The sequence below is a fragment of the Lissotriton helveticus genome, chromosome 7 (genome assembly GCF_964261635.1).
Source record: "Lissotriton helveticus chromosome 7, aLisHel1.1, whole genome shotgun sequence".
NCBI classification, from domain to species: Eukaryota; Metazoa; Chordata; class Amphibia; order Caudata; family Salamandridae; genus Lissotriton; species Lissotriton helveticus.
In genome coordinates, this window is record NC_136068.1 from 826237404 (window position 1) to 826263968 (window position 26565).

Genomic DNA, 26565 nt, shown 5'->3' on the forward strand with positions numbered 1-26565 from the left:
GTTACAGCCAGTATGCATTCCAAACAGATCATTGTAGTACAGCCAACAAAGAACTCTACATCCAGGGGCGGCTCCTCCTCCATGTGGGCAGAGGAGCATCGCCCCACTGCTTTCTTTATGTTCCTGCTTCTCGCACGGCGAGAAAGCAGAAGGGTTTGGTTGGGGGCGGGCGGTCCTGTAACAGGGGAGGAGTGGCTAGCCCAATATTGCGGGCCCTGACTGTTTGGTCGGCCCTCTGGGGCCGACCAAACCGGTCATGTGCACTCCGCCATTTTCTCCATGTAGGTTGCATGCAGCCTCCACGGAGAAAATGTCAGAGTTCGCATAGGCGCCTGGCTGGGCACGGTCCCCACCAATCACAACGCTGCCATTGCAGCATTGGGTTTGGCTTAGGGAAGGGGAGGGAGGCTGCCTGCGAGCAGCAGAGAAGCAGAGACGATGTGGGGCCGGATCAGACCGCCTAAGGTTATTAAACAACACCCTCCACACGAGTCATGCCAGCCGTGACTGTCTACATCCACATAGAGCTTTACAGCCAACACATATGGTCTATAGGTAGGTAATACCTCGACTTCTTCAGGGCTGACACGCAGGTAGATTCCTATTCCTCCAAATGTCAAGGATCAGGAAACATTGGCACATAAGTGCCAGAAACAAAGCAAATTATACAAAGTAACTGAAGTCGTCTCCTGCTGAAGGAGACAGATAACGTGGCTTGCCATTTCACTGTAATCTTTACCTCCACCACTACCAGCCCCACATTGCCTAGAGGGGACATTATCCACTCTCTCAAAAAGAGATGCACTTCGGGTGACCCCTCAGACTCAGAGCCATGTTGTGATGTCCCATGGCATTTAACAGGAAGACTTCTTTGTGAGCATTCATGAATGCCGTGCTCACTGGGGGAAATATCAAAACCCTACAGCAACAGTACAGTAATTGCTAGGAGATTAACATCGGGCTGGGGTACAGCACTCAAGAGCCTTTTAGTGGACATTTCCATTCCAGAAACTCACATCTAGAGACACCTGTGGACCTCAAGGAATTGAGATAATGCGATATGGGCACTGGAAGATGCCCTTTCTTACTGCTCATTGACTAGAATCCTTTACTCTTATGGAAAGAGGCACAAGAGGTCAAAAATAATAGGTGTATATCTCCAAATGGAAAACAAACAGAATAGCAAATTCACTTGGATTTCTAGAGCGTGTGCTACCTGATTTCCTTGCCTTTTGAATGCAGGCAATTTTTTTTTTTAGAACTGAGAACTTGGGGTTTTACCAAAAGCCTGAGCTCACCAGGGAATGCGCTCTTAATGGGACTGTGCTGAAGAAATGTGTGCAGTTCATTTCAATGAATGTGACAGACTACTTAAAACAAAACCACAGAACAAAGGAAATGTGCACTGCTCTGTGTCAGCCCATAGGTATTAGCCTAGTGTAAAACAGCAAGAAATATATATCTTGTAAGCCAGAGGGTAGATGTAAAATCAGGAATGTTGCTTAGAGATAAAATGCTGACAAATAAAATTATTCAATATTATACAATTTAACGAAATGCTAAATAAATGACGATTAAACAAGTGTTTTGATCTTCAAAATGGGATTTTCAGTTAAAATGAATTATCATAGTCATGAGCATCAGGTCAGACTGACTAATAAGACAATACTACATTAGCTGAAAGCCACAGTGAATATTTAAATCTCGCCAAAGAATGCTGAATAAAAGGCTTCTCTTATAAGAAGGTAACCTAGAGCAAATGGGCTGACTCGGAGGACATTGTGCTATAACTAGCCTAGGTGATAAAAATAGGGGAAGATGCTTTGGACGAGTGTAATCACAGTACAGATCACCGCCAAGCACTGGCGGAGAGCAGGTGTATTCACATTGGAGTAGGAACAGCTATCGTGGGACAGCAGGGAGGGGGAGGGAGAGTTTTATGGGAATGGTTTCTGACTTGTATTCAAGTAGCAGAAAAAAACAAAGAAAATGAAAAATAGGCCAAAAAGTGTGGTGGGGAGTTTGGAGGTCTCCACGGGCTCTCATGCTTGTTCCACCTTCATTGGTTGCTCATCAGCTATAGCACGCAGCAAGGACAGCAGGATACCTCGGTTGTAGACAGGGATGTGCTAAAATAGTCATTGGCGGAGAGTCGCACCACTGCTCTTTGAGCAGGAAAAATAAAATGATAATAACCATGTTATTATCATTTTTTGTTGTGGCAGGTTCTGGGCTAGCTTAGGGCGGGGCGGTGCTGGAGGCACAGGGGGGGAGTGGTTTGCCCACTCTAAGTGTGCATGCAGGGCCGGACTGGGAACCAAAACCGGTCCTGGCAAAGTGCTCGGCCGGCCCCCCACTCCCCACTCGGGGGGGGGGGGGGTTGGAGGTGCCGCCGAGCGCTTTGCCGGGGCCGGTTTTCGGCCGATTTTGTTACAGGTCCGATTATGCTGCAAAAACGGCCCTGATACAAAATCGGCCCCCTAGGGCTTAAAACCGGCCCCCACCCTTGCGGCGCACCGAGGGATTGCCCGGTGCCCGCTATGGCCAGTCCGGGCCTGTGTGCATGAATGTTTGACGGGGACTCTCAGGCCAGCCAAACAGTCATGTGCACTTTGCCTGTTCCCCACCATGCATCATTACACAGCCTGGTGGGGAACATGCCCAGGCCCCCACAGGCCACATCTGAGTGCCAATCCACGGCGCTCAGACCAATCACAATGCTGCATTGCAGCATTGTGATTGGCTATGATGAGCCTGGTTGCGTCCTGGTTCTGGACTCACGAGAAGCAGAGAAGAGACGTGTCCGGTGGAGGATGTAAGTGTTTTAAAAAAAAGAAATTCTTTTGTCCCCCGCTGACCCCCACCCCACCTCTCCACCCTCATTCCCTACCAGCCGCTACTGTATATAGTAGGCAGACAATGGTAGACTAATGTGTAGATTGTGGAGTGCTCTATAATGAATAGACCTTGCTGTGTTGTATATCGTACAAGCAGTGGTGTGCTGTATACAGTGGCTTTGTAGCTAGACCTTTGGCCCCCTGTGGCGGTCCCTGTGTTTGCCGCCCGCAGGTAAGGGGGAGTACTAACCACAAAACGTGTGCCACCCAGGGCGGACCCCCCCTCACACTTCGCCACTGGGTGTATAGTGCACGTACAGTGATGGGTAGATGGTTATTCAGTGTAGACATATGTCGTGTATTGTGTATGGACAGTAAAGTTCTGTAGCCAGTAAACAGCAGTGTTCTGTAGCCAGTAATGATGCGGTATAGCGTGCAGACGGCGACACGCTAAAATTGAGTTTTATAGCTATTTTCCTGTGGTCAGTGCTGAAGGGTTTTCCTGGACCTGTTGTTACTTAGACTGCAAGTTATCAGCACGCCAGGAGTCATTTAGAGAAGACATTGTAAACTATGTCTCTCATCACAAACTATGATGAACAACACAGACGGCATCCCAAACAACAGACACGATTTAAGTGATGCCACAGAAGGAAGATCAATATTTTTTCCATCACAACAAAGCCCAAGATTGAGTAATATCAATCTAATGTTTAATACTTACGCCACTGTTAAATGTCACGAACTGTAAATAGTAAATTCAAACCAATACACAGTAAACTGGACTTTATATGCTTAAGGATAAACAGATGAGCTGACTTCATCAGAAAGTGTTTCCCATCTGCTCACAATAAGCTGCATTTTGGCATTAGGGCTGCTATGGTAGGAAATGCATGCGAATTTATGTTTACACATTTCATTAAAGGACAGAAAGATTTTCTTTGAACTGGAAAGTTTCAGCTTTTAATATGAACTTTTATTACAGTGAGAAAGAGTGCTTGCTGTAGCAGAAGCAACATAAACAAATGCGACTCTGCCATTAAATGTAGAACTTCTACATCCCTAATGTTCTGTCACACCACACACCCAGCTATTTTCCCCACAAAATGTACAGATATAATGCACAATGTGGGTGTGCTCTTGTTTTAGGGAGGATGACCTCATTTGGCTCCTTGATTCCCAAAGCCATTTCTAGACTATCCTGGTTATCCCACCATCTTCCTAAGAGTGGCCAAAGTTCAGGCATCAGAGAACGATATATATCTGATCCAGTGCTTAATTTGTAACAAAACAAGTGCCAGGGTTCTCGTCAAGCGGCCACTGCGCCTTCCACCATACATTGCCCATGCTATGCAGCCAATGATAGTAACACCACAACTACTAATGATCACACTCCTACAAGTGTGACAATTTGGACTATTTCAGTCCCCCAGAGCTATAAGCATGGCAGGGGCGTCAGGAAACAGTCATTTATAATGAATATAGCATTAACAAGTAACTTGTTTTGGTCATCACAAAATTATCAAGACAGTGCCACCTTGTGGCAGGCTGTCACAAGCGCCGGTGCTGACAATTAAGTGCCAGTGAGGAGCACCGGAAACCACCGGCGCAAATTAAGCACTGAAACAACAAGTCTGGCAATTGGACAAATGTTACTAGCACGTGTACTCACATTCTTGTAGACTCAGGTAACAAGCCAGCAGGATGGCTCACTGAAGTAAGCACTTCCAACTGACATATGCAGTGATGCGCAGGTCATGACCCAGCCTTTTATCTTCCAAGATTGGTATTTTGGGTATTACACTGGATGACAGTGCCATCTGTTGATTTTAGTGCCTATACAGGCAAAATTAAGGCAAGAAACACTTGTCTAAGAGACAACTTAGTATTTTGATATTAGGGCATGGGTTACATTATGCGTGTTGTGTAAGATGTGCACAGGCAAGGGCTATGCCCCATTTAATGCAGCTCAGTTTCACACTTGTGCCTCTATTTTAGATAACATGCAACACCCTCTAGGAGTGGCAGGGGAAGGTTTGGCTGTGGCATGCCTGTGGAAATTCTGCCAATATGATTCTGTCATGCTTCATTCTTCTGTGCTGTGACTCCACTTAACATGTTATTTATAGGGAGCAAGGCCACACCCAACCACAGTGTGGTGTACATTGCTGCTTTGTCCCTCTTCCTTGTCACACTGTTTGACATTTTTAGGGTAACCATGGCTGGGAAACCAGCAACCATTCGATTCCTTTACATTTAGCAATACATTTTTGCCACCCACATACCATGAGAACATAAACACCTTGCTAATCATGTGGAAGTTGTGTTTGTCTGTTTCCATTAGGCAGACTACACTGGATTTTGCCCGTTCTTTCTTTGTTTTAATTTGCTTTGTATTTGCTTTGTTTGGGATGTGCTCTGGAGAGGTCCTGCTTTTACAGTCCTCCTTATTGTACATGAACAAACTCATCTGGTTTCCTTCGTTTTCTTTATAGGGGATATGCCTAAGCATGCAGGCTGATATTCTGGAGGTCTAGAAGTAGGATGGGTGAGAAAACCCAATAAACCCTTGCGAGCTTGGGCAATTATAAGCAATGTCAAGTTTGGGATGGTGGCAAGGGACTTTGTTTTAACAACTTTCAGTGTGTGAATCTATATTGTAACAATTATAGACTCATATTGATTAAATCAAACACTGGTATAGGATTTCATTGATTAGAATAGGACTAACCAAAACATTTGAGTCAATTAATCAGCAATTTTTCGGAGATGGAAGAGACACCTGGAAAAATGTCTTTAGTAAAAATGTGTCGTTATATAATTCATCAATTTAAAGGGACATTTCAACAGTAATTGTTGATCCTAATGCTAGACAAATGAACAAGGAATTTGTTGAATCAACCTATACTTCATTTGCAAAAAAGTCCAATCCTAGATCTTGTATGTATCCACCAAAGGCTACTGCGGATGAATCGTACGGAAGCTCGGAAGGACTGCGCTGGATTCAATCTTTAAAATCTCAAGCACCAACACTGTCTATAAATTAAAAGGACAGCCGATCTCGGAAGAATAATAATGCTCTAATCCTATCCGGTGGATAATTGAGAGGAGATCGATAATTTCAAACTCCAAAGAGATTCGTTCAACTACTGGCGGATACATACAAGACCAGATTAGGATCACACTGTAAAGGGTCACTACCGTTTACACATTTCTCTGTCCTGAAGATGGTCTGAAGGATTAATTCAAGTCAAGACCGAAATGTCGACTACACAGTCCTTTTCTTTGTTTATGATTAAAATACATAGGTGTCTATTCTATTGTGGCAGAATAGATGTCATCTAATATTTAATCTAGGATTGGACTTTTTTGCAAATGAAGTATAGGTTGATTCAACAAATTCCTTGTTCATTTGTCTAGCATTACAATCAACAATTCCTGTTGAAATGTACCCTTTATAGATGGGAGCAGAAAGGAATACGTTATTTGGGTGATTTATTTATTAATGGTCAAATTGCTTCATTCCAGGAATTAGAGAATACATTTTCTTTGGTAAGAAAAGATTTTTTTAAATTCCTTCAGATCCATAGTTTTTTACAGAGTTACCCATTTACCATTTCAGCCAGAATGACAAGAATTCCCTTATTGGTACTTTTGCAGAAAAAAGCCCCTATAGGCTCTCTTTATTTAAGTTTGATTCAAGAATGTGGGGACGATATGGAACAGTGTCAGCTGAAATGGGCTAATAAATTAGGCATCCCCGGTATTGATGTTTTGTTTTCCGTTAAGTGTGCTTCAGAATGTTTAATTACAGGGATGCTGAAATCTCAGCATTTTATGTGCATACATGACCTCTACTACACTCCAAGTAAGGTTGTTAAGTGGAGTACCACCATTGGAACGAATTGCAGCCGTTGTGGCCTTCATGCAGCTAACGATCTGCACATGTTCTTTCACTGCCCAAAACGTAGGATTTTCTTTCAACAAATTGAAAGTTTTTTTGCTGCTGTTCTCAGTTGTGATATCACTGTAACCGCCGAGATGGTGTTACTAGGTTTGGAGTCCTCTATCTCTAGACCAAAGCCAGTAACTTACTTCTTATTTATTTGTATGGCAGTAGCCAGAGCCTGCATTACTAGGGAGTGGATTAATTCAGACCCTTCTTTTTTTACTTGGCGTGAAAAAATATTGTTCATGTATAATATTGAGTCTGCCATCTATAAGTTAAAAGGGATCAGAAGAAGAGCTTTGGGGGAGAAAATTTGGGCACCAATTGCTGACTGGATTTAATCATTTTGTGTTTGATTTTTTTTTCCTTTAATCCTGTATTTTGTATGTATTCAAGCTGAATTTTTGTTTGCTCTTATGTATTGCTGTATTTCCTTGCAAGAAAACAATAAAATTAAAAAAAAATGAATTTAAAAAAAAATGAAATGTACCCTTTAAATTGATGAATTATATAAAGACACATTTTTACTAAAGAACATTTTTCCATGTGTCTCTTCCGTCTCCGAAAAATTGCTGATTGACTCAAATGTTTTGGTTAAGCCTATTCTAATCAATGAAATCCTATTCCAGTTTTTGATTTAATCAATAAGAGTCTATAATTGTTACAATATAGATTCACATACTGAAAGTTGTTAAAACAAAGTCCCTTGCCAGCATCCCAAACTTTACATTCTGGAGGTCTGGCCTTCCTTTGGAGTGCTCACTGTAACACAGTGGCTTGGGACTTGTCCTCCCTGTGCTGTGTAGCACTTTCAGGTCCATTCTTATCACATTTTTTGTTCCGTCTGTGACATGAGCAACATGGATTCTGCCAAGCTGGTCCACTATCTGCCTCCAGCCTCCTCATAGACGAGGTCACATCCTTAGTATCACAAGAGTTGGATGTGTTGGGGAATTGCAGGTGATTGCTTCCTTGCTCTAGTAGAATCCATGACCTCTTAAAATCATTCTATCTTTAGTTATAAAAGGTGTGTGCTGCGATTTCGCACAGTGTGATCAGTGGTGCCTTGCTAATCACTCCAGCTTGGTTAAATATATGGTTATTTTATTGTGTGTTGCTGAACTTGTATGTTCAGTTGTCAGCACATAACCATTAGACATTGTTGTTAATGTACACAGCATTTGCCATTTGGACTTTCCAAACTATGGAAATAAAAGAAGGGATTTTTTCATTAGTGCAATTGTCGTTTGCACCACGGAATGCCTCTGATGAGGGCGTTGGCCCGAAACGCGGCACGGGTCAGGCATGTTTTGGCAGGGGAAAGGACTTCCACAAACTGCTTTCTTTGAGGATCTACCAGCTGGGAGAGCATTTTTCTTGGGGCAACCCTTTTTTCGAAACACATATATATGTATATATACATATATATATATATATATATATACATATACATACACACATAAAATATATATTATAAATATATATATTAATCCAAGAGTTCCATGCCCATCCTGTTTGCCTCATGCCCTGACGAGGCAGAGAAATGCCTAGTGGGTCAGGATTTCGCTTATATGTCCCCACAAACCATAACTCCCCAGCGGGGCACACTCATATATGCACCCAATCCTAACTTAAAATGTACTCCTCATCGTTCTACATGAGAAATAATATATATCCTCTCCTTTTATGTATCTTAACTATTGTTGTAAGGATAGCACACTAATATAGGTCCCTGTGTGGCTGACCTTATGCTATAGAAAGTATACAAAATCTACAACAAAATCGTGTGTGCCTAAATCATGTGTGAACAGCCAAACTAGGAGATGAGCAGAAGAGACGTTGGGTTTTGAGAAGCTTCCTGAGCCACATATGTGATTCATATGGGAGTCGTTCCAGCACCAGAATACACAAACTTATTGCCTGATAGAAGGTTCAACTAATCCCTGTCAAAGATTTCCCCACAGGGTCAGCCAGCAGGTTGTTTAGGTCTCGCTAGCGAATGCAGCGCATGCGCAGCTTCGCCTTGGGAGCCTCTATTGTTTCCGCTTTCTGTGCCGAAGGGAGAAAGGAGGTGGCACACGCTAACAGGAGATGTGCACTCCGTACGCGTGCACATCTCCTGTCCCCGGAAGCTAGCAGCGCACGCATCGCGTGCTTTCAGTTTCCCTCCCCCCTTCGGCTCCATGGAGCCAGCTTGTTTTATTTGCTCTAATATGTGAATATGCCTGTTTTCATATATTACCAGCAGCAACAAGGTTTGAAAAGAGATGTTATTGCAGCTCCGCGCTCACTACCAATCGCGATAGCCACACACCCCTCTCTCATTACTTGTGCGGTATACAGTGCCTGCAATAGGAGTCATTCCTGCTTCCTCAGCCCACCCAACCCCACGATTCGGCGCAAGATCTACCAGACAGCGGCCACCACGCCCTCGTGCCTATTACCCTGGTAAGCCGCTTAGGGCCGCTCATCAATAATTATATACTGTCTTCAATGATTTTTGGAGCAGAGTATTCTAAATATTCAAAATACAGTTTTACTCGCGTCCATTGTGCTGTGTCCAGGTGTGTATTTTCTTGCTTTTACATACACAAGCATACAGTAGCGCTGATGCTGCGTTCTGTAAGCAGCATTAGGTGGTTAAATTCTTCTTAGCGACATGCCCCAATGCTTGCTTGCCCCCTTTGATTAGAATATATCCTTCTTAGCCTGCACAACCATTCCCCCATGGTTAGAATGCTCACCTTGCATGGTTTGCCCAAGTAGGGCTGACTACCAAGTAGGGCTGACTACCAAAGTTAATTGATTTCGCCTTCACCCCCCCAGACACCCTTTATAGCCTTATTGGCTTTCATTTCTGTTTCACACAGGGTGTCCCACTATAATGAGATCCTTATATCCAGATGTGGGTCGAAACTCCATTGACAGTTTAAATACATACACTTGCCTATTTCCTGTATACTACTGAGATCATTAATCATTTGGGTTGTCCGTTGCTCAACAGCAACTTTCTTCCTTTCTGCAGATACTCCTATGTTTGTAATTTGTTTCTGTTGTGCTTCTTAGCACGAGATATACTATATGTATTTGTATGCACACTAAACCTACAAATGACGTTAATTGGGGCTATAGGTTAACTATGATTTACACCTAAAAAGCAATGAAGAATATGCAGAAATCACTTAAAATATTTTTCGGCCATTGTGATTATTATTATAATATTTTTTGGTTATTATAAATATGTGACTTGTCTTTGGCATTGTCAATTCAGTTTTTCGAGTCTTTTCACAACCCCACCCCACTTTTTTTTAACCTTTTCTCACATCTCACAATCTTCACTTAATATATATGTGATATTGAATGGTTGCCTAGCGAACCACTGTAGCACTTTAGAGTAGGAGGCATGCTTCTCTTTTCTAAGGACCTTTATCAGTGAACATTTAACAAAATAGCAATTAATCTTTTATTGCTATTTTATCTTTTATCATAGAGACTCCCTCCTTCGTTTTACAAGGTGATGATAATAATACATCTTTTTCTTTGTAACAGCAGTTTTCCCGTGCTATTAATGACTTGAAGTAGGGAGTAAAAATGCTTATTGCAGCTTAAATTGGTATTGTGCAGTTCACAGTTTGGCTCCAGAAGTGAGTGTTGTGTGCATGTGATCATTTAGTTCCTTTTCATGTGCATGGAAACGGAACACCATTTTTTTTTATTTCCCTTATAACGTTTGAGGTAATAATGTATGTATTTATTTACTTATGGTATTTGTAGAGTGTAAACCTAGCTACAGGGGCAACTGCGTGCTTTACGTAGAACATAATACAAGTGCAGGATAATTTGTGCGAGATCAAACAGTCAAACAAAGCCATAGTACAGGCTAAACAGGTGAGGGCAAGAGGGAGAGTTAAATATGTAGAATAAGTCATTTTTAATATTTAGCTGGAGATTAAATAAATACTTTTTAAGGGTTTCCCTCAAGAGAGGAAATTTAGATTGGCTGATGTTTTAGGTATCTGGTTCCATCTTGTGGGAGCTTAGTATGGGAACTCCTATTTAACAGTCTTGGCTCTTCTTTATTTTTGTGCTCTCCTAGATCAGGCAGAATTTTCCTCAAGTCAATCTTTCTTTTTATGTGATGTGTAGTTTGTCCTTTAGGTAATGCAGGAGACCAGATTGCAGTTCATTGTGTGTTATATATACGTATTTGAAGTTAATGTGCGATTCTAAAGATAAGTTATGGAAATGTTTTAAAACTGGGGTGATTTTGTAGGAATTTCTTAACATTTGAAATCAGGTGTGCTGCACCATGAATGAGGCATGAAAGTCTTGGAAGGCATGCTAGAGGAGTATTACTGCCATAGATGTGGGCAATCACTAGAACGTGGACTACCAACCTTATCAAGGAGACCTACCATACTTTATTTTTTTCATTAAATCCATTTGATATGATGAAGCACTCACCAATATATTGAGATGTTTCTTGAGGCTGAGCTACAGTAAATGTGTAACCTAGAGATGTGGCAACTGGAGCCCTTGAAGGTGCAATACTAAAAGGGCAGAGTATGAAAAGGCATTTTTGAACTGGAAAACCACTGGGCATAGGATAAGAAAGAATTGAATTGTCCTAATTGTTATCTCGTTGTCAAGAATGATTTTAACCATTTTTGCATTCTGTACCGTTTTTGAGGAAGGGAATGCTCAACAGTGAAAAGTGGCCGATGGGTTAAAGCACTGATGAGCGATCCAACAGTACAGACCTGAAGAAAAGTTTCACTATCCTCTATTATTTTGAGGACTTAATCTAAGATGTGCAGGGTGGCTGTCTAAATGCTGAGTTTTGACTGGAAGAGGTATTGGGCTTTCACAAGTTGGACAAATGATTTAGTAACCACATCACCTTGAATAATGTTCACCAACATGGGTAGTTTAGAAACTGGCCTGAAGTTTGGATTCTGTATCGGGGGCAAGGGCTGACTTGGTTAGACTTAAAAGCTGATGAAAGTGTGCCTTCATCCAGAGAACTATTAACAATTTGGAGAAGGGGTGAGAAATGTCATCTGTGCATATCTGACAAGAGTTGCTAGCAAAGATCTAATAATTTGGGTTGATTAACGGTTGTGGTGATATGTCACTGCGAGTCCAGCAGCTAGAAGGAAGACCATTTAGTGGCTGATTTACCTAGTGTTGAGGGGTGGAGAGAGTTGAATGGAGCTATCAAGGCCTCTGTAGGTATCGTGCATTTTCATTGAGAGGGATTTGGTAATGTTTTCGACTCTGGTAAGTGGTAATTCAGCTGGGCATTTTTGGTTGAGGGATAGAATTTGCAGACAATCTATTGGTTTGAAAGAGGGTTTTAGGATGGCTAGGTGATCTCTAATCTTGCTTTTGAAGTAATTTGCTATGAAGTGTTTGTGAATTTTCCTTAGATATTTAAGGTTTACGAATGCTTCAAAGCTCTGTTTTTCTCCATTTCCTTTGTTGTCTTACTTGAATGGAGGTTCTTGGAGTGAAACAGGCTATGAGGTCGGTTTTTGGTGGATTTAAGTGTAAGCCGTGCCCTGTGTTTGATGTTGTTCTTAGTTTACTGAATGCAGAAGGTCAATGAGGAAGTCGGAGGTATTAACACAATCCGAGTTCCTAGTGTTAACTCTAAGGTCCTCAGAGAAGTTGGTGATAGATCGACAAGTAGAGTTAAGAATCGATTATAATGGTCACCTACAGTTGGTGTACTATGACAGTAGTACCTGGGTCATTCCCTGCTTCCCGAATTTCCTTCCTCATTTTAAACACTTGAATTCAGCTTCGGGCTTTTAAATTGTATGACTGAATGAGGTCTTTAATAAAATGTCACAACAGTATCTTGGTGGGCATCAAATATATTTTAATAAACAGCATAACATGTTTTAAAAATCTATGTAGGCTCACAGTTAAAAGAAACAAGCATTTGCAATGCAATAGGTCTCGCATTTATGCAAGTTTAAGCTATTGGCATTGTAAATGACAATGCCTTTTGTTTGTTTTAAAAACCAAAATATAAATAAAAGGCAGTGTCATTTACAATGCAAATAGCTCACACTCCTGTAAATGCGAGACCTATTGCATTGCAAATGCTTGTTGAGATAAGGATTAAATATGCATTTATGGATGAACAGATGTTTCTCTTGGCCAGAAACACTTGACACTTTGCACAGAAGACCTTGTGCATAAGGCACAGGCCTTGAACTTCATGAATGTATGACAGATGTGCTGGGGACACAGTCTCTGAGGAAAAGAAGAACCGAATGTGAACTACTGCATTTCAGTCGCTATGATATTTCTAAATGGTGTATACTGAAAAAAAGGAAAGGTGACTTTCAGTAACCAACTCTCAACAGCATTAATAAGAATAACCCTATAAGAAAGAGAAAGGAAAAAAACGACACCTTGCGCAATAAGCAAAGATGGTAACAGGAGACTAGTACAAGTACAGGAGGCTTGTCCAACTGAAACAATCAGGGAAATGAAGTTAGTCGGCATGGTGTATGACCCCCAGACTGATGCACCTGGTTTTGGATGAACCAGTGGTGGACAGTACAACTGATATACAAAGGTCCACAAGGAGCAGGACTTCAACAGCACTGCTATCAATAGCCAACTGCAAATCACTGAGCACACGTATAAGCACTTATTAATGTTCATTTCAAAATTCAGTGTTTTGATTATGTAATATTCCAATAATCTCCACTTAGACCTGTGACTGCTATACTATGGCTCCAGCCTGATCTCCATCTGCAAATAAACATTGGATGGAATTGTCAAGAACCCCAAGCACTGACAAAACTGGAATACTACAATATACTGTAGCTAAAGTTCCCAAAACCCTAAGTCAGTCTGCAAAGTTGACACACCCATGTTCCTGTACTAGACCTGAACCTAAAACAACTTGACCACATCAAGCCTCACCAAAAAACTACCAACAGCCCCAACCACATTCAGGATTAGGTTTGACGTTTTATGCAGTACGTACAGATCATTTGAGAGCGAAAGACCAAGCTACCTGAGGAAACTGGCCTCTCAGTATGCACCACACAGGAACCTCTGATCGACCAAGTCACAGATTTTGTGTCTAACAAATTACAATAACTAAAAAAATCTAAGGATTGTGCAGGATACATTCAAAGCTGAAAGTTATGGAACAGGATCAACCTGAGAGTCCAACAGAATACATTTGTTTTCTCTAAAACCAGAACTCTTAAACAAAGCATTTGACTATGGCTTCGGTAGAATCAATTCTGTCCCATTCTTACCAAAACACAATAATCAGGGGTCTGATCTGCTGCTCGCTCAAGCCACCCACCACCACTCAAACCACCTTCCACATTTCCCTTAACCCCGAATTGTTACCCTAATGAGGAACCATCAGGGCCAGACTGGCCGCAGCGGGCACCCGGCGTTTCCCCTGTGGGCCTCCAGGGTGGGGGCTGGTTTGGGGCACTTGGGGGGGGCCGTTTTTGTTACCGGGCCTGTAATATCGGCCCGGTAACAAAATCGTCCGAAACGGGCCCTTACAAACAGCTCGGCCGCACCACCTCAGACCTCCCAGGGGTGCCAACCGAGCAGTTTGCCAGGGCCAGATTTGGTTCCCAGTCTGGACCTGGGAACCATAAACCTTTGCCCCAAGCATTCCTTTCTCCACATTTTAGCTCTTCTAGATGTACATGACCATGCATTAAAAACAGCGGAAATGGCAACATGGCTTGCTCCTACTGACTTTTCAAGAAGCCACCCTCTTCCCTGGACATCAGTGCTATGCTAAAACATTTACATGATTTGTAGCCTACCGTAAAAAAAATCATAGTTATGAAGAAATAATGAAGTTGGCATTACTAATAGTTTGAATCATTACAATTGTTATTGCATTGCTGGGTGACTGAATTGTAGAGGTAAGCAGCATAACCTATGCTTGTGGCAAACTAGTAGAGTTCTCAATCAGTCCAAATAGGACGTCGAAACACTGTAGACTAATTTTATGCAACCACAGAAAGACGTAAAACACTGAATTTACATTATACCTTCATAGAATTATCTTCTAAAGAAAGAAAAAAAGGAATCATACAAAAAGGGGTCAATATCAAGAATTTCAACTTAGAAAGAATAGGTTGGAGATAAAGTGAGAGAAAGAAAAAAAATAATCATTAGTTACCGGATAACCATCTCGTCCTGGTAGGCCCTGTTGTGATTAAATAAGTATACACTTGTATTTATCAAAATAAGCAACCTGGAAGCATACATCTTGCATTACTCACATTCTGTCTGTGAAAACAATGACCTCAGATATACAATTTAGACACAAAGGACAATGATCATCAGGTTAAAGTGTTCCCTGCAGTTCCTATATCTCATTCTCCGGTTCAATGTACGAAAATCAGTGAACTGGTTAATTTTCAATCTCAAACTTTCAGAAGGATCTGAAATTATCGGCCTATTGAAAGTAAAAGATCATAATTCTGTGAATCTCGAAAATTATCTGCGCTGAGTCAACCTTTCTGGTCACTTGCTGTATATCAATTATTCACAGTTCATTTTAGTGATGTTTTCATGCAATCCTTTCAAAGGTATGATTGTCTTGTAGAAATGTATAGTAAAACTTTCTAAACTTTCTAATCTATATATATATATATATATATATATATGAACTATTGTTACTTACCTGTAAACAGGTGGTTCTCCAGTATTGGTGTCTTTCATAGATTCACATGCTTGAATATTCCCCGTCGTCGAAGTGGGAGTCCCACGGTATATAAAAAATAGCAATAATGCTAATATAACATAAATGATAATATCATATAATAATAAAATAGAGATAATACACTGTAAAAACCTCTACAATGGTAACTTCCATAGGAAGACAGTATAAGAGAAAAAACTCATTTGTAACATATCAGTGTCATTATGTTGGTCCAAACTGCAGCCAATCAGGCTCACGCACCCTCTAGAACCTTCTCCTCAGAAGCTCAAGCCCTCAGATTTTCGTAGCACTAGTAACAATAGCGTATGAGGAGAAGAGAGCCTCTGAGGGGAGGAAGGGTGGGTCGCATGTGAATCTATGAAAGACACCAATACTGGAGAACCACCTGTTTACAGGTAAGTAACAATAGTTCTTCTCCAGTATTAGGGGTGTCTTTCATAGATTCACATGCTTGAATAGAATAGATAGCAGTAACTCCTTAGCACTGGGATTGCAAGCATCTTCACAAGAAGTAAACACATAGCTTAAAAGCATATAGCAATCACAGAAGAGAAAGGAGGAGGGAACAGAGGCTCACCTTATTTAAAGAGATGGCGAAGCACTGCTTGCCCCACTGCGGTATCCGCCTCGTTGATGGAATCCAAACAGTAATGTCTGGTAAAGGTGTGCCTATTCGACCACGTTGCCGCCCGGCAAATCTGGTGCAGAGGCACTCCGGCAAACAAGGCGGTGGAGGACGCCATCGCTCTCGTCGAATGTGCCTTCACAGGACCCTGTAAAGGCTTGCCAGCTTGTTGGTGACAGTAGGATATGGCTGCTGAGAGCCATCTTGCAAGTGTCTGTTTTGTCACTGAATGTCCCCTTCGCATTCTTCCATATGCTACAAAAAGCTGATCTGATTTGCGGAAGGGGGCAGTTCTTGAAATGTAAAACTTTAGACAACGGCTGATGTCTAAGGAATGAAGGCGTTGTTCTGCCGGAGACTGTGGATTCGGAAAGAAAGTCTTCAAGAAGACAGGTTCGTTCAGATGGAAATCTGTAGGCACTTTTGGCAAAAAAGAGGGATTGGTCCGAAGAGACACCCCATCTGGCTTGAATTGCAAATAAGGAGGCTTGATTGTGAAAGCATGAAGATCGCTGACACGGCGAGAAGACGTTAGGGCCAAAAGCAAAACGACCTTCCAGGTAAGAAACTTGTTGTCTGCTCTGTGGATTGGCTCAAAAGGAGGCTTCATGAGCTGTGACAATACCACGTTGAGCTGCCATGCCGGAGGCGGGCGTCTGATAGGAGGAAACTTCCTGAAGAGACCTTTAAAGAATTGTCTGATAATTCTGGATGAGCAGAGAGAGGTTGAGCCATCATGCCTGAAACGTGAAATAGCTGCCAGAAAGACCCTCAAGGTGGCATGAGAGAGGCCAGACTGAGCAAGGCTTAGAAAGAAGGGCAACAGCTGTTCTGGGGCAGAAGTGAGTGGGTGGACATTTGCTTCTGCGCACCAATGGCAAAACCGTTTCCACTTTAGTTTGTACGTTTGAACCGTTGAGGAAGCTCTAGCAGAAGCCAGAATCTCTCTGCATTCCTGGGGCATCTCTAAATTCGCGAATTCGAGGAATTCAGGTTCCATGCCCATAACTGAAGAGTGGTCGGGTCTGGATGGCAGACTTGGCCCTCGTCCATGGACAGAAGATCTGGACGTGGATGCAGACGAATGGGCGTGCATTGGGACAACAGAAGAAGTTCTGAGAACCAAGCCTGTCTGGGCCAACGAGGTGCGATCAGTATCAAGTGGCAGGGTTGCCTGCGCATCTTCCACAACGTCCTCGGCACCAATGGTATGGGAGGAAACGCATAGGCGAACAGGCCGCTCCAGTCCATGAGAAGGGCGTTGCCGCTGGACCCCGGATGAGGATGCCAGCTCGCAAAGGCGGGGCACTTCCGATTCAGTGGAGTGGCAAAAAGGTCCATCAGGGGACGACCCCAACGGCGGAACACCATGTCCAGAGTTTGTTGATGAAGCTCCCACTCGTGGGTAGACGATGTGGACCTGCTCAACGAATCCGCTAGGATGTTTGAAACCCCCGGCAGATGGACCGCCGTCAGGGAGATTCGATGATGAAGAGCCCAGTTCCAGATCTTCTGAGCTAGCCGAGACAAGGGCTGAGATCTTGTGCCGCCCTGTTTGTTCATGTAGTGCATGCTGGTTGTGTTGTCCGTTTGAACCAGCACGGACTCTCCTTGCACTACTGGCAGAAAAGATCTGAGAGCAAGGAAGATCGCCAGCAGCTCCAATCTGTTGATATGCCATGTTCGTTGTGACGGTGTCCACTTCCCTTTGATTGAAAGGTCTAGGAGATGAGCTCCCCAACCCTCCATGGATGCATCTGTGGTCAGCGTCAGATCCGGAGGAAGGGCCAGAAAGGAAACTCCTTCGTTTAGGTTGGATGGTTCTCTCCACCAAAGGAGACTGTCTTTCATGCGAGACGAGACTCTCACTAGATCGTTGAAGGATCCTGATACTTGGCGCCATTGCAGGTCTAGTTCCTCCTGAATAGGGCGAGTGCGGAGCCTGCAGTTCGGAAGCAGAGCGATGCAGGACGACGCCATCCCCAGAAAGGACTTCAACATGCGCACCGAAACTGACTGTTTTGAACGGATGAGGGTGACCAGACGTACTATTTTCACCTGTCGTTCTTGGGAAACGAAGGCTTTTGATAATTCCGTGTCGAGAATGGCACCCAGGAAGTTCCTTCTTTGTGATGGTGTTAAGTGTGACTTGTCCACGTTGATGGTCAACCCCAGTGACTCGAAAGTCCGCAGGCAGAGACTTGTGTCGTGAGCCAGCTGAAGAGGAGACGGAGATTTCAGAAGGCAATCGTCCAGATAAGGAAAAATCTGCACTCCTTGAAGACGTAGATAAGCCATGACTGGGGCCAGGACCTTCGTGAAAACACGAGGTGCCGAACGCAGGCCGAAAGGCAGCACCTTGAATTGGTAATGGACAGTGCCCACCTTGAACCTCAGAAATTGGCGATGTTGTTGCAGAATCGGCACATGAAAATAGGCGTCTTGCAGATCTATCGTGGACAGGAAATCTCTGCTGCAGAGAAGCCGCAAGACTTCTGACAATGTGAGCATGCGGAAAGACTGGTGTTTCAGAAAGAAATTGAGCGCCCTCAAATCCAGTATAGGCCGCCACTCTCCCGTCTTCTTGGCAATGAGGAAAAAACGTGAGTAGAAACCTGTCCCTTGTTGTGATATAGGAACCACTTCGACTGCACCTTTTAGAATGAGAAGACGAACTTGATGTTGCAATTCTAGAAAATGGGGAGGTGGCGGGCCTGATGGCGGAGAATGAGGAGGAATCTCTGTGAACTCCAAGGCATGACCCTTGCGAACAATGTCCAATACCCATTGGTCCGATGTTATCAGAGACCATTGGGAATAAAACTGCGAGATTCTCCCTCCAACTCCTTGCGTGACATGAGAGTCACTGGCGTTTGTTGTTGGCACCCCTATAAGTAGGTTTTCCTTTATAGGGTCGTGACTGATTTTGGCGATTAGACTGTTGAGAGGAGTAACGTTGATTGCCTTGGTTGAATTGGCGGTACTGAGTGTGTCCTCCTCGAAAATTCGTGGAAGATGAACCTCTTCCACGGGCGCCACGAAAGGGCTGCTTCTTAAATTGTAAGGAGACTAGCGATTTTGCTGTATCGGTGTCCTTTTTAATTGACTCAAGCGCCTCGTCAATGTGAGCGCCAAAAAGAGATTCACCGTCATAGGGCATGTCGAGTATCTTCGACTGGACTTCTTGCCGGAAAGAAGTGGATTTAAGCCAGCCCTGGCGGCGGAGAGCCGCAGCACTGGCGAGGATGCGAAATCCCGTACTCGCCACATCAATCGCGCAGTCAATCATTTCCTCTGACGCCCTCATGCCATCCTGGAGAACTTGCTGGGCTTCCGCTCTGGACGCTTCTGGAATTAGAGAAACGAATGCGGAAATGTCCGACCACATTTGCCTGTCGAAGCGACCTAGAATGGCCAACGCATTTGCAGCGCGTACCGATGTAGAGGACATGGTGGAAAATTTCTTCCCAATGGCGTCCAAACGTCGACCCTCTCTATCAGGTGGAGTAGTGAGAGGAGTCGCCGGATTACGGGATCGTCGCTGTGCCGCCTGTGTGACAACCGAGTCCGGTTTGGGATGCGACAGCAAACAAGCAGGTGAACCCGCAGGAGCCTTGTACTTCTTTTCCAGGCGAGGGACTTGTGCCGGCAAGGAGTTAGGAGAATGCATAATTCTTATCCCTTCTTTCCATACAAATTCTATGATTGGTATGGTGTGAATTTGTTTGTATGGTTTGTTTTTGAAATCGTAGAGAAAGCAATCTTCTTGCCGTTGTTCTCTCGGCAATTTAAAACGGTCTGCCGCTTTATTCATTAGCACATGGAAGCTTGCTGTATCAATGGTAGGCGCATCACCCGCCTCTGGCTGTTGCGGAGAAGGTGTCTGTATCCGATAGTCGTCGTAATCCGCCATATCTGGATCCTGATCATCGTCAGTATCCTGGTGTAATTCCCCTTCTTCACTGTCCGACTCATCCACCCCGTGCGCACCAGGTTGCGGAAGAAGAGGGGGGTGAGGGCGGGGAAGCTCTGTCAAAACAGGCTGCTCCAAAGACTGTGGATGGGTGGCAGGGCCGGAGTCCTCCGCCGGAGCGTGGCTTGGAGTACCCTGAGGGGTAGGCGGAAACCTTCTGTTGTAGTCATCCAGCATATGCTGGAGGTTTGAAAACAAAGAAACTGGAAAAGATGCCATAGGCAACTGGACAATTTGGTCATCCGGTTGGACCACTTCCTCCACGTCCTCCTGGTCAGAACTGGAGTCTTGACATTTTATAATCAATTCTGATGGACTGTGAGCTTCATCGTCATCATCTTCCCCCATAGATCCAGTCTCGTGATCAGTTGCCATCAAAGGCGAGGGTAATTGAAGATCAGGAGGCGGCAGCTGCATAGAAGAATCCCTGCCAGAGGTCAAGGAAGGCAGTGGTACCAGAGGCATGGTGGCAAAAGAACCCGATCCTGACGAGGATCCTGAACATGCCGCTGAAGAAATCGCCATCGTCGACGAGATAGGGCCCACTGAGGGATTCGTCGTCGACGGTATCGTCGTCGACGGAACGTGCGTCGACGGAGCCGTCTTTGCTGGAATCTGAGGAGACGGAAGCCTCGTCGACGGTGTCTTCGTCGACGGTATCTTCGTCGACGATACTTTCGTCGACGGTATCGTCGTCGACGGTACCTTCGTCGACGGTACCTTCGTCGACGGAACCGGCGTCGCCTTTTTCGACGACGACGCCGTCGTCATGGAGCTGGTCGACGGAGCACTCGACGTCGACGGGGCTCTCGTCGTCGGAACCATCGTTGCCTTCTTCGCCGACGATGCCGACGTCGACGAGGTGGTCGACGGAGAGGCCGACGTCGACGGGACCTTCGTCGACGATGAATTCTTCGACGTCGAAGAGGTTTTCTTCGTCGACGGCAACTTAGTCGCCGACGAGACAATAGGGATCGTCGACGGGATCGTAGTTCTCGTCGACGTCGAGGATGTCGACATCACCGTCGTCGACGACGAGGAAGCAGACGTCGTCGTCACAGAGGTCGTCGACGAAGACAGCAAAGCCAATCTTGTGGACGGAACGGTCGTCGACGAGCCCGTCGACGACCTGGGTGTCAGGACTGTCAGAATACTGATAGAGCCTGGGCAAGACGCCTGAGAGCCAGGTCTCGTGGGCGTTGACACTGAAGGCATAGAATGTGAAGATTGTGCCACAGGCAAGGCCAGCTTTTTCTTTTTCTGAAGAAAAGGCGAAGGCAAGTCTTGAACACTCCCACGCTTGGAAGGAACAGTGGAACAGCCTGACTGAAGACTTACTGCGTCTGACAGAACATCTTCTTTATCTTGGAGGCGCTTCAACCATATAAGAAGGCGACCTTCCCTGTCTCTGAGAGTCTTAGAAGGAAGAGCTCTACAGATTTTACATTCATCCACCTTGTGGTCAGGGTACAGGCAGTAAATACACTTTTGGTGGGGGTCCTTCTCAAACAAACGTAGTTTCCCACATGAAGAGCAAGCTCTAAACAAGGACTTCTTACTTGACATTCTTGGAAAAATAAGTTGAAGAGACAAACTTTGAAGAAAACTGAGCAGAGCTCAGGGAGACTCCCTTCACACGACGTGCGGTAGAAAATCTGAGGGCTTGAGCTTCTGAGGAGAAGGTTCTAGAGGGTGCGTGAGCCTGATTGGCTGCAGTTTGGACCAACATAATGACACTGATATGTTACAAATGAGTTTTTTCTCTTATACTGTCTTCCTATGGAAGTTACCATTGTAGAGGTTTTTACAGTGTATTATCTCTATTTTATTATTATATGATATTATCATTTATGTTATATTAGCATTATTGCTATTTTTTATATACCGTGGGACTCCCACTTCGACGACGGGGAATATTCAAGCATGTGAATCTATGAAAGACACCCCTAATACTGGAGAAATATATATATATATATATATATATATATATATATATATATATATATATATATATATTCATATACTTCATCCTGCACTAACGGTTTGAAAAATCATAACTTACCAGTAATTTTGCTGCTCTCATCAGGTAGCTTGGCTGTTTAGGCAGGATTATTCATATTGGAATTGAACCAGGACTGCTTTCCATAAGATTTCCTGTCTGGGGTGGAATAGTGGGCAACGACTAATGACTTGGAATGTGGCCTGAGCAAGTGCCAGAGGCTGAGCCTTTTGTAAGCATCCCACCCATCACCTTTTGTTGTTTAAATATAATACTCTTAGGGAAACAGGAGTGCTCAGACATTGGTCTGTGCTCGTTATGCCACAAAATCCGATCTGCACTTGACTGAAGAGGCTCAACAATGCTTAAACTCAATTATGGCATGTTATCACACTGAACATACCTAGGTTGGAGGACCTCCTGGAGTTTAAACCCCAGGAAGTGAAGCCACTCAAGGGGGAGCTAGGAAGTCATAAGGTGTCCCAAAAGATGATCTCTTCAGAACAACATAGTAGACCCTTTCGATTCCCTACGCTTGGCTTAAGAGGACGACTTGGGACCTCTTACGGATGAAGAATGTGGGGAGTCGAGGGCGGCCCGATAGAGTCTGCTATTGTGAGTTAATTTCACCTCATTAAACTAAAGTATTTATATAGAGTATATTTGACGAGGTGAGGTTGTGGAGGATGGGAGTAGTTGCTTCTCCATCCTGTCTACAGTGTTCCTTAAGGTGGTGATCTGCTTCATACAGCCAGGAGGTGGGCAGTGCTGTGCACACATTAGGAGCAACACATTAGGTGATTTCCTGTCTTGGGTCCGTGCTGGGAGGTGCCCTACAAACCATCCCAAAGATGGCCATCCTGCATATTGTGAAGGAGAAAATGAAATATGAAGAAATCTCACTAAAGCAGACATCAGTAGAGAGCATGCAGAACTATACGTGGTTAAGGACCAGCTCAGGCCTAAGCTTTATGGCGATAAAAATAGGTGAGAGTTCACAAGGAATTAGAATGCACGATCGGGAAGTTTCAGTTAAATGTAAACACATTGTTAGACTTGGCATCTTTTGGCGTGTTTCCCCTGAGTTTTTTGCTTTCTGACCTCCTGGTTCTAACTCTGTTTGTGCTGGCTTAGTGTTTCTGCGCACTTTTCTCACTGCTAATCAGTGGTAAAGTGCAAGTGCTCCTCTGGTAAAATGTGCTATGGATTGGTGTTTCCATGATTGGCGTGTTTGATTTACGCGTCAGTCCCTAGTAAAGTGCACTGCGTGTGCCAGGGCCTGTGAATCAAATGCCGTTGGCGGGCTGCAGCAAGGGATTGTGCCACCCACACGAACGCCCCGTAAAATGTAACTCAGACCCGCCATTGCGGAGTCTGCACGCAGTTTGTAACTGCCATGTCGACTTGGCCAGTGCACACACTTGCCAGTCCGTCACCTTCCATTTTCTTACATGTCAGCCGACCCTAAGATAGGCCCAAGGTACCCCTGTGGGCCGGGTGCAGTGTATGTGAAAGGTAGGACATGTCCTGGTGTGTGTGAAAATCACTAAAGAAGGAGAGCAGGGCACTTTCTCTAACACACACAGACCCCAAGCAACAGAGCTCAAGGAGTTACCTCACCCCTAATGAGATAGTCGACCACGGGAAAAAGATTTGGTATAAATTCGTACCCTATGTGGACAATTTAGTAGGATGGACTGAAAATTTAGCTCCTCAGATGAGCCCATGGCCACAATAAGGGTCCTTCAATCCACATTGTATTGTATTGAAATTGCATTTATATAGCGCTTACTACCCCTGACGAGGCGTCAAAGCGCTTTTTCGGCGAGTAGCACGCTACTCCGGGACCCATAGAGGATTAGTGTTGAATTAGTATAGTGAAACATGCTAGTACATTTTAAGTGGTGGGTAGGTTAGTCAGTTATTTGGATTTGGAATGATAGCAGAAGGATAGAGGAGGAAAAAAGGTTTGTATTTATATAGCGCTTGTTACCCCTGATGGGGTGTTGAAGCACGCTATTCAGGAAGCCTATAAAGGATTAGTAGTGAATTAATATGGTGAAATATAAAAGTAATTTCAGTGGTGGATATTAGTCAGTTATTTAGAGTGAGAAGGATAGCGGAGGGATAAAAGGGGAAGAAAGTTTTGCATTCATATAGCACTTGTTACCCCTGATGGATGTTGAAGCGCTTTTCTGGTGAGTAGCACGCCACTCTGGAACCCATAAAGGATTAGTGTTAAAAATTAGTATAGTAAAATATTAAGTAATTTGAGTAGTGGATATGTTATTCAGTTATTTGGGTAGAGAAGGGTAGGTGGCGGGACAGAAGAGGGAAAGAGGTTTGTATTTATAAAGCGTTTTCTACCCCATACGGGGTTTTAAAGCGCAAGTAGCACCCTACTCTGGAACCCATAAGGATTAGTGTTGAATTAGTATGGTGAAACATGACAGTAATTTTAGTGGTGGATATGTTAGTCAGTTATTTGGATTGAGAAGGGTTAGGGAGGGGTAGAAAAGGGAAAAAGTTTGCATTTATATAGCACTTGATGGGGTGTTGAGACGCTTTATTGGTGAGTAGCACGCTACTCTGGAACCGATAAAGGATTAGTGGTGAATTAATATATTTGAATATGGAATTTGAGAAGTGAATATGTTAGTTTGTTAATTTTGATTGAAAAGGATAGTTGAGGGATAAAAGAGTGAATGATTTTTTTTAGGTTTTAGCAGTAGGAGGAGGCTTTTGGATGAGTAAAAAGAAGTTTTGGAGAGGAGAAGTCAGAGGGAAGTGTTCAGGAACGTTTGTTTTAGGAGATCGGTATAGTAAAAGTGGTGTCAGATGATGCAAGGAGGGGTAGAGTAGGAGAGAGTCTAGAAAGGGTTTTTTGGGGATCATAGTAGTGGTATGGGGTTTGGGATAAATGAGAGAGTGGATGTAGAGGATATATTGATAGATGTATAGGATGAAAGATAGGGTAGTGCATTGGAAAGAGTAGTAGAAAGAAGTTTGAGATGAGTCAGAAGGTTGGGCTAGAAGATATATTGAGAGAAACATAGGCTGATAAATAGGGCAGTGCATTGGAAATGCTAAATTAGAAGAAAGTGATAAATATATAGATCCATAAGTACATATGACATGGCAATCACTGAGGATTGCATTCTCCTTGGTGAGGAGGATCCAGATTAGGAATACCCGTATATGCAAAAGAGTCTGCACGCTTGGCAAAAGTATGACAGGCAGCATAATCCCAAACATTCCATTACCCCCATACACCAGACGCCTCTAATATGTTAAGGACCTGGGGCACCTGACCACAAATAGATAAGGAAAACCTCAAAAAAGATGTTACCACCGCTTACAGACGGAGCAGGGAAATTGATTAAGACCTTTTAAAAACAAACTGCAGGTGTCACCCTGGCAATAGGGGACATAAAACGTTTACTTAGCTATCTTATAGGAGATTAACCAAAGACAGTCTTCCATAAGGTTGGAGGGAGAAATGTCACCCTTACTGAAACCAGGTATAATGGGTCCATATTCAGCTTAGTCCTGACAGTGGTCTGGGACCAGCTGTGAAAATGTATCCTGATAGGCCAGACATCGGGCTCAAACAATGCAGCCGAATGAGGACCTAACTCAATTTCTCAGCAGGATGAAAGATAAATGGACTCAAGAAGTAGGCCAAGGTTGGGAAGAAATGGGGGAAATGCTCTGTTGTTCTATAATGTAGTAAAGAAGGGTTTATCTTCCGATGTGCAGGATAATCTTAACAATATAGTGGTATTGGAGGCCAAACCCTGGATGGAGATACAGGCACACATAATACACTTTTGTAAAAAGAAACAAAAGAAAGAGAGGAATAAGCAGGATGTAATGGAGAAAGCAGCAGTCAATATGGTGCAGCAAACGTTGGCAACGAAGGGAGATACGGAAGGGGCTGTATTAGCAGCCACTACTCAGATGACTGTGATGTCTGTGGAATCGGTACCCGGGACTGCCAAACAACAGTACCCGCAACAACAGGATAGTGCAAGGATACAAGGAAGTTGCAGAGTGGAACGAGGAGGTATAGGAAGGGGCAGGATAGGTCCCCAGAGTACTGATCGGACATGTCATTATTGTAGCAGATATAGACATTTTATTAAAGATTGCAGGGCCAAGAGACGGGATTAACAAGGTCGAAGGACAGGAGTTTACAACCAGCCAGGGAATGCACAGGGAAACACAGTCAAACCCACAAATAATATATGTACTTCATACACCACAGCAAAATACACAGCATCCAGTAATGCCTAAGGTGCAATAAATGCCGCCACAGCAAAGCTATCAACCACCCCCAATTGATCTACCCCTGGAGTCCCTCCTTCCAGGATCATGGCTGTAACAGTAGATTTGTCTACTTGAGCCAACCACATAGAGGCATTTATCACAGCGATATATACAATAGTAGC

The 26565-nt window shown here is 43.8% G+C and overlaps 1 protein-coding gene across 1 annotated transcript in view; it reads right to left on the bottom strand.

The window, feature by feature from the left end:
* The window catches only part of LOC144769251 (uncharacterized), a 434380-nt gene extending 419388 nt beyond the window's left edge, over window positions 1-14992 (bottom strand). Inside the window, exon 1 of the mRNA XM_078653312.1 lies at window positions 14972-14992. The gene's annotated coding sequence lies outside the window, so the exon portion shown is untranslated. The remainder of the gene's footprint in view (window positions 1-14971) is intronic.
* Window positions 14993-26565: the final 11573 nt, after the last annotated feature.